The following is a 7,831-nucleotide window of genomic DNA, read 5'->3' as shown; positions in this document are numbered from 1 at the left end:
GGCTCACTGCAAGCTCCGCCTCCCGGGTTCACGCCATTCTCCTGCCTCAGCCTCCGAGTAGCTGGGACTACAGGCGCCCGCCACCACGCCCGGCTAGTTTTTTGTATTTTTAGTAGAGACGGGGTTTCACCATGTTAGCCAGGATGGTCTCGATCTCCTGACCTCGTGATCCACCCGCCTCGGCCTCCCAAAGTGCTGGGATTACAGGCTTGAGCCACCGCGCCCGGCCAAATGTAATGTATTTCTTAATCTCTTTCTTTCCAATATAAAACTATCTTCAGGGCCAGTTGCAGTGCCTCACGCCTGTAATCCCAGCACTTTGGGAGGCTGAGGAGGGTGGATCATGAGGTCAGGAGCTTGAGACCCGCCTGGCCAATATGGTGAAACAACGTCTCTACTAAAAATACAAAAATTAGCTGGGCGTGGTGGCACACGCCTGTGGTCCCAGCTACTTGGGAGGCTGAGGCAGAGGAATGGCTTGAACCTGGGAGGCAGAGGTTGCAGTGAGCCGAGATAGCACCAGTGCACTCCAGCCTGGGTGACAGAGGGAGACTCCATCTCAAATAAAATGAAATAAAACTATCTTCAAAACTCTGGCTTTGTCAGGAAAAAGGCTAGTTCCCACCTGACGACAAGTATTTTTTTCAAAATTTTACGATTCTGTGTCTCATATTGATTCTCCCAGATTAACTTCACTTGGCCAAGTTCCCACATTCACTTTGACGGGGAGGATGCCACATGCAATTAGCTGGAAAGAACGAGCTGCGGAAGTATATGTTTTCCTCCAAGGTCAGGGTATTCGTTTTTCCTATGCCCTTCAGCAGTTTTCAGGTTTCCTTCGTATTAGTCTCGTACCGATAAGCACTGCTGACTAGCTGGACAGCACCTGTGAAACACGGTGATTCATGGATGAGACACAGTACATATCCTCTTATCGCTCCCCTAGCAAATGAGATAAATTACAGAATCACAGCAATTTAGCAAGTCCTACGATAACTCTAACCCCATCCATCACTTTACACACACTGGTTTCCAAATCTCTCAAGTGGTATCTTTTATGACATCATCTACCGTGTGTTCTGAAGTCTGTTTCATCATTACAAGAAAAGTATTCACACTTGTAGAAGAAGGAGAATCACATTAAAAATGAAGATTCTAGTAAATCCATCTGCCACACTTTTAACATTTTCTCATCATTTTACTTTATATTTTTATATCTGTAAGATAGGAGTGTATTATAAAATTTGGATTGTTGCCTATATATCTTAAAATATAACCATAGTTTTCTCACTCTGTTCACTGTTTATGAAGAGTTTGAAAATTTCCTCACATAAACAAACCAGCATAAATGCATGCCTTCTCGTATTTTAAGGTGCTGAAGGTATTGCCTTGCCCCACTGCTAAATTTGACTGGCTTTAAAAAACAAACAAACAAACAAACAAATAAACTGTGTTGAGTAATGGGTAACTAGGCTGGGCAGGGTGGCTCATACCTGTCATCTGAACACTTCATGAGGTACAGGTGGGAGGATCACTTGAGTCCAGGAGTTCTAGACCAGCCTGGGCAACATGGCGAGATTTCATCTTTACTAAAAATTTTTCAGTTAGCTAGGCATGGTGGTGCATGTTTGTAGTCCCAGTTACTCAGGAGGCTGAGGTGGAAGGATTGCTTGAGCCCAGGAGTTAGAGGCTGTAGTGAGCTATAACTGCGGCACTGCACTCAAGCCTGGCCAATAGACTGAGACCCTGTCTCAAAATAAATAAATAAATAAATAGATAATTATAACTATGAAGCTTTTGCTGTACTGTGGAATTTGGTTTTGAAAAATAAATTCCTAGATATAGAACGAGTGGACCAACACATACAATCATTTCTCACACCCTAAGGCTTTGCCCTAATTAACATTACAACCAAAAGTGTATGAGAATTCTGTCATCAGTATGGAACACTTCGTCTTCCTAGTGTTCGGTAGATTAAAAACAAACAAACAACCGCCACATTTCTTCTTAGATGCATTTCTTTGACGGTTCTCTCTCTCCCTCTTTCTCTCCCTCCCTTCCTCCCTTCTTCTCTCCTTCCCTCCCTCCCTCCCTCCCTTCTTTCCTTCTTTCCTTCCTTCCTTCCCTCTTCCCTTCCTTCCTTTTCTTCTTTCACAGGGTCTTGCTCTGTTTCCCAGGCTGGAGTGCAGTGGTGCAATCATGGCTCACTGCAGCCTTGACCTCCTGAGCCCAAGCGATCCTCCTACCTCAACCTCCCGAGTAGGTGATACTATAGGCACACACCACCACACCCAGCTAATTCTTTTTCATTTTTTTTTTTTTTTTTTTGAGACAGAGTCTCGCTCTGTCGCCCAGGCTGGAGTGCAGTGGCGCGATCTCGACTCACTGCAAGCTCCGCCTCCCGGGTTCACGCCATTCTCCTGCCTCAGCCTCCCGAGTAGCTGGGACTACAGGCGCCCACAACCGCGCCCGGCTAATTTTTTGTATTTTTAGTAGAGACGGGGTTTCACCGTGGTCTCGATCTCCTGACCTTGTGATCCGCCCGCCTCGGCCTCCCAAAGTGCTGGGATTACAGGCGTGAGCCACCGCGCCCGGCCTCTTTTTCATTTTTATTTTTTGTAGAGATGGGGTCTTGCTATGTCACTGAGGCTGGTCTCAAACTCCAAGGCTCAGGCGATCCTCCCACTTTGGCCTCCCAAAATGTTGAGATCATAAGCGTGAGCCGTTATGCCTGGCCCATTCTGGCCTTTCATCTCATGCACTATGTAAGCTTGCTGTAAATGTATTTTCATTTTGTTTTGTATTTCAACAACTGTCTTGACATTTTTAGGTAGTCATATCTATTAATCTTTACCCATGTAGTTTGATGTTTATGAAGCTTAGAAAGTTCTTTGGAGCCCACCAGTGACTGGGCTCGTTTCAAGTTTGATTTATGTCCCCAATTTCAATTTAATACTTCTGGTATTTATTTCAGTTTTTTCTCTTGTGATGTCTTTGTGTTTTTAATTATGGTGCAAGGTGAGAATCTAAATCAACCTTTTATTCCAAAAATAGAGATTGGTTGAAGCTCCTTTGTTACTTATTATGCTTAGAGATATAATGTGACTTGATGTGTTGTAATTTTTCTCACATTATTATGTTGCACTTTGTGTTACCTGTAAGCTTCAGGGAATAGCCCAAAGCCCATCAGCAGAAAGAGAAGTAAAAGGATCTAATTCAGGCCGGGCACGGTGGCTTATGCCTACAATTCCAGCACTTTGGGAGGCCGAGGCAAGAGAATCGCTTGAGTTCACAAGTTTGAGACCAGCCCGGGAAACATAGCAAGAGCCCATCTCTATAAAAAACTAGCCAAGCATGGTGGCGTGTACCTGTAATCCCAACCTACTTGGGAGGTCGAGGTGGGAGAGTCGCTTGAGCCTAGGAGTTTGAGCTGCAGTGAGCCATGATCACACCACTGCCCTTTAGCCTGGGTGACAGAACAAGACTCCATCTCTTCCAAATAATAAATAAATAAATAAAGATCTGACCCAAGTGAATTCCAAATAACAAGGCCAGGATACAGAAGAGTTGGTTAAGAGTTTTCACACACTTCTTTGCTTTCCCACATTGACATTATAGGGATCTAAATATTTAAAGGAAACTTCATTAACATATTACAGAACACAGTGATGGGTGTCCATGGTTAACTTACTCTCTGTTTCTTCTTAAATGGAGATGGGTCTCACTATGTTGCCCAGGCTGGTCTCAATCTCCTGGCCTCAAGTGATCCTCCCATCTCAGTTTCCCAAATCGCTGGGATTATAGGCAAGCACAACCACATCCAGCTAATTAAAAAAGTTTTTTTTTGTAGAGATGGGATCTTGGTATGTTGCCAAGGCTGGTCTCAAACTCCTAGGCTCAAGCAATCCTCTCGCCTCGGCCTCCCAAAGTACTGGGGTTATAGGTGTGAGCCACTGCAACAACCTCTGATGAATTCACTCTTAAGTCATCGTGCTTATTGACTTGCTTCCGTACACATCGTTACTATTATTCTTTGAGTGAAATGTTACCTGTGACGTTCAAATCTGGAAATCCAGTTAAACAATAACATGAACACATACCATTAGCTTCCCTTTTGAAGGAAGGATTTTTCTTTCTGGTGCTTTTGTTAACCACTTTGGAAACATTATTCACCTGCATTCCTTCAATACCGTAGTTTACATTTTCCATAAACTTTACCAGTATCCCAGAAATAAAAACTCTCATGTATCTCTTGGATGAGGAGTAAACGCAGCCCATTCTAATTACAAGCTCATCTAGACATTTCCTAATGAATGGCTACCAGCGAAGACACCGATGACATCTTCAATGCTTTCTACTGGATTTTCTTTGGAATCGCTCAAGAAAAGCCTCCAAATAAACAGGCATGTTTAGAAACATTATTTTTAGAAGTCGGCACTTGATACATGAATAAAATCGCTTTGATTGCATTCTATGTTTGCAGATTTTTAAAACTTAGTTTGTAGAAAGAGTGGCTTAGGGTTTTGTTTTATGTTATGAATTTTAACTAAATGACGTTCTGTCCAACTATAATATTTGACCACTCAGGGTTTCACTATGGATTAATTAATCCCTATAAACCCATGGAGAATTCAAGAGCCTCTAACTCGGGAACTGAGTATAATACACACGTGGAAATTTTCATTTCACTCAGAAGAAAGGACAGTCCTATAATTTTTCATTTTTTCAAAAGTTGGTTTTTGTTTGTTTTGTCTTGTTTTCTTTTAGCTTTTAAGTTCAGATGTACATGTACAGGTTTGTCACATAAGTACACTTGTGTCACAGAGGTTTGTTGTACAGATAATTTCACCACCCAGGTATTAAACCTAGTGTCCCTTACTTATCTTTCCTGATCCTCTCCCTCCTCCCATCCTTCACTGTCCAGACTGCCCCAGTGTGTGTTGTTCCCCTCTATGTGTCCACGTGTTCTCATCATTTAGCTCCCACTGATAAGTGAGAACATGCGGTATTTGGTTTTCTGTTCCTGTGTTAGTTTGCTAAGGACAATGTTCTCCAGCTCCATCCATGTCCCAGCAAAGGACATGATCTTGTTTATTTATTTTATTTTTTTTAATGGTTGCATGTTGGGTTCTTTGTTTGGTTTTTGTTTCTTTTCTTTCTTTTTTTTTTTTTTTGAGATGGAGTCTCACTCTGTTGCCCAGGCTAGTAGCACAATCATAGCTCATGCAACCTCGACCTCCCGTGCCCAAGTGATCCTCCCATCTCAGCCTCCCAAGTAGCTGGGACTACAGGCATGCACCACCAGGCTCGGCTAATGTTTACATTTTTTGTAGAGACAGAGTCTCACCATGTCTGGCAGGCTGGTCTCAAACTCACGGCCTCAAGAAATCCAAGAGGATATTTCTTTTTTTTTTTTTTGAGACGGAGTCTTGCACTGTGGCTCGGGTTGGAGCGCAGTAATGCGATCTCAGCTCACTGCAGCCTCCACCTCCCGGGTTCAAGCGATTCTCCTGCCTCAGCCTCCCGAGTAGGGGGGATTATAGGTGCCCGCCACCACACTCAGCTAATTTTTTGTATTTTTAGTACAAAAATGGCCAGGCTAGTCTCAAACATCTGACCTCGTGATCCGCCCACCTCAGCCTCCCAAAGTGCTGGGATTACAGGCGTGAGGCACCACGCCCAGCCTCCAAGAGGATATTTCTAAATCAGCTTCAGCCTAAAGATGTTGTCCAGCTTGAAAACACACATGGGTAGGCTCAGGTCCCTCCTTCAACAAGTAAAGTTTGAACTGTTTGTTTGTTTGTTTGTTTGTTTGTTTGTTTTTTCAGACGGAGTCTCACTCTGTCGCCCAGGCTGGAGTGCAGTGGCACTATCTCGGCTTACTGCAAGCTCCGCCTCCCAGGTTCAAGAGATTCTCCTGCCTCAGCCTCCTGAGTAGCTGGGACTACAGGCGCCCGCCACCAGGCCCGGCTAATGTTTTGTATTTTTAGTAGAGACGGGGTTTCACCATGTTAGCCAGGATGGTCTCGATCTCCTGATCTCGTGATCTGCCCGCCTCGGCCTCCTAAAGTGCTGGGATTATAGGTGTGAGCCACTGCGCCCAGCCTCATTGGACATTATGTCTCTAGAGAATCAGGCTCTGAAAAATGGCAAAGAAGGTGGCTTCTAAGACTGGGAATGATGGTGATTCAGCTGGGCTAAAACCACAGCAGGTCTCTGATAACTGCGGTTATACGTACATTTATAAAATCAATTTCATCATCCCAGATTAGTCACAAAGGGCCTGACCCCATCAGCAGAGGCAGAAGTACCGAGGATTTACTGGAACGTAGCCAACTCCTAGGCTATAGTGAAGTCCTAACATGTAAAGCCAAAACAAACCCATGATGGTACCATCCTGTGACAAGGAAGAAATGAGAAGAAAAGATTGCAAAGCTACCAATGGTGAATCAGTCCTTGTAAGGAACATGCTAGGCATTGGGGATGACTCAATGATGCATGAAAATACTCAAGCCCCAATAAATGGCTCATCTGAGAAAATGAGAATGAACTGTGTTGAGCATGAGAAAAGATTCTATTCCTGGGACACGGTAGGCTCACAATCAAGGGCATTACCGTAATTATGATAATATCTGAGTACTAAAATTTGAAACCGTATTGCTGTAACTAAACGTTCATCAGAATTCCCTGCCTGTCTTCTAAGACCAAATCATAGGTGGATATATCCTCAGGAAATGATAGAGTTTCCATTCCTGGCATGGTCTAGATAGTAATTGATCACTATATTGCTTGGAGGACCCCTTTCCAGACCCCCTGGGAAGACCTCTTACGCTTGGTCAAATAACAAAGTATTGAGGCACTGTGTGTTTCTGAAGCTATGTTTTTGTGGTTGTTGTTTGTTTGTTTTTAGTTAATGTCTTTTATTAACTCATACACAGTTACTTGTCTTTTGGTTTGTTGAAGCAGTAAGTCAGACAACATTTGCCACAATAATGTCTGTCAAAGTGGCTTGCCATAAACACTCCAGCACCACATTCATCGGAAGGACACTAATTTTGTCATTCTCACCCACCTTATAATATTTCAGGCCATCCAGCTTCACCTTCTTTCTCTTGTGCTTATTCTTCTTGCGAGTGGGGTAAGACTTCTTCCTTTTCTTAGCAACACCACAAAGTCTCAACAAAAGATGAAGAGTAGGCTCCTTTTGAATGTTGCAGTCAGACAAAGTACGTCCGTCTTCCAGTCGCTCGCCAGCAAAGATCAGTCTTTGCTGATCAGGAGGAATTCCTTCCTTATCCTGGATCTTGGCCTTTACATTTTCTGCCATATCTGAGGGTTCAACCTCAAGGGTGATAGTCTTCCCCCTTAGGGTTTTCACGAAAATCTGCATTTTGGTGGTGGCTCCACTGCAGATGGCAGATCAAAAAGGAAGCTGAAGCATATATTTAGGTTGATAAGTTGCAACGTAAATATATATACACACACACACACATACACACAAACATATACACATATATACACACATATACATACATATATTTTATATTATTTGCTTAACTCAGAATACATATATATGTGTGTGTGTATATGTCTGTGAAGGTGGCTAAACAGTTCATATATATACACACACACTAGAATATATAATATAAAATATACTAGAATTTATTTATATAAGTTATATATATATATATACAAATTATATATATAAATTGTAAAGTTGGCCGGGTGCAGTGGCTCAAGCCCGTAATCCCAGCACTTTGGGAGGCTGAGGCAGGCAGATCATGAGGTCAGGAGTTTGAGACCAGCCTGACCAACATGGTGAAACCCTATC

General features: G+C 43.1%; 1 pseudogene; it reads right to left on the bottom strand.

Moving 5' to 3' along the window:
* Positions 1-6,938: 6,938 nt before the first annotated feature.
* Positions 6,939-7,390, bottom strand: LOC112615760 (annotated as a pseudogene).
* Positions 7,391-7,831: the final 441 nt, after the last annotated feature.

This window comes from Theropithecus gelada, chromosome X (assembly GCF_003255815.1).
Source record: "Theropithecus gelada isolate Dixy chromosome X, Tgel_1.0, whole genome shotgun sequence".
Lineage (NCBI taxonomy): Eukaryota > Metazoa > Chordata > Mammalia > Primates > Cercopithecidae > Theropithecus > Theropithecus gelada.
This window is presented reverse-complemented; position numbering and strand designations above follow the sequence as displayed.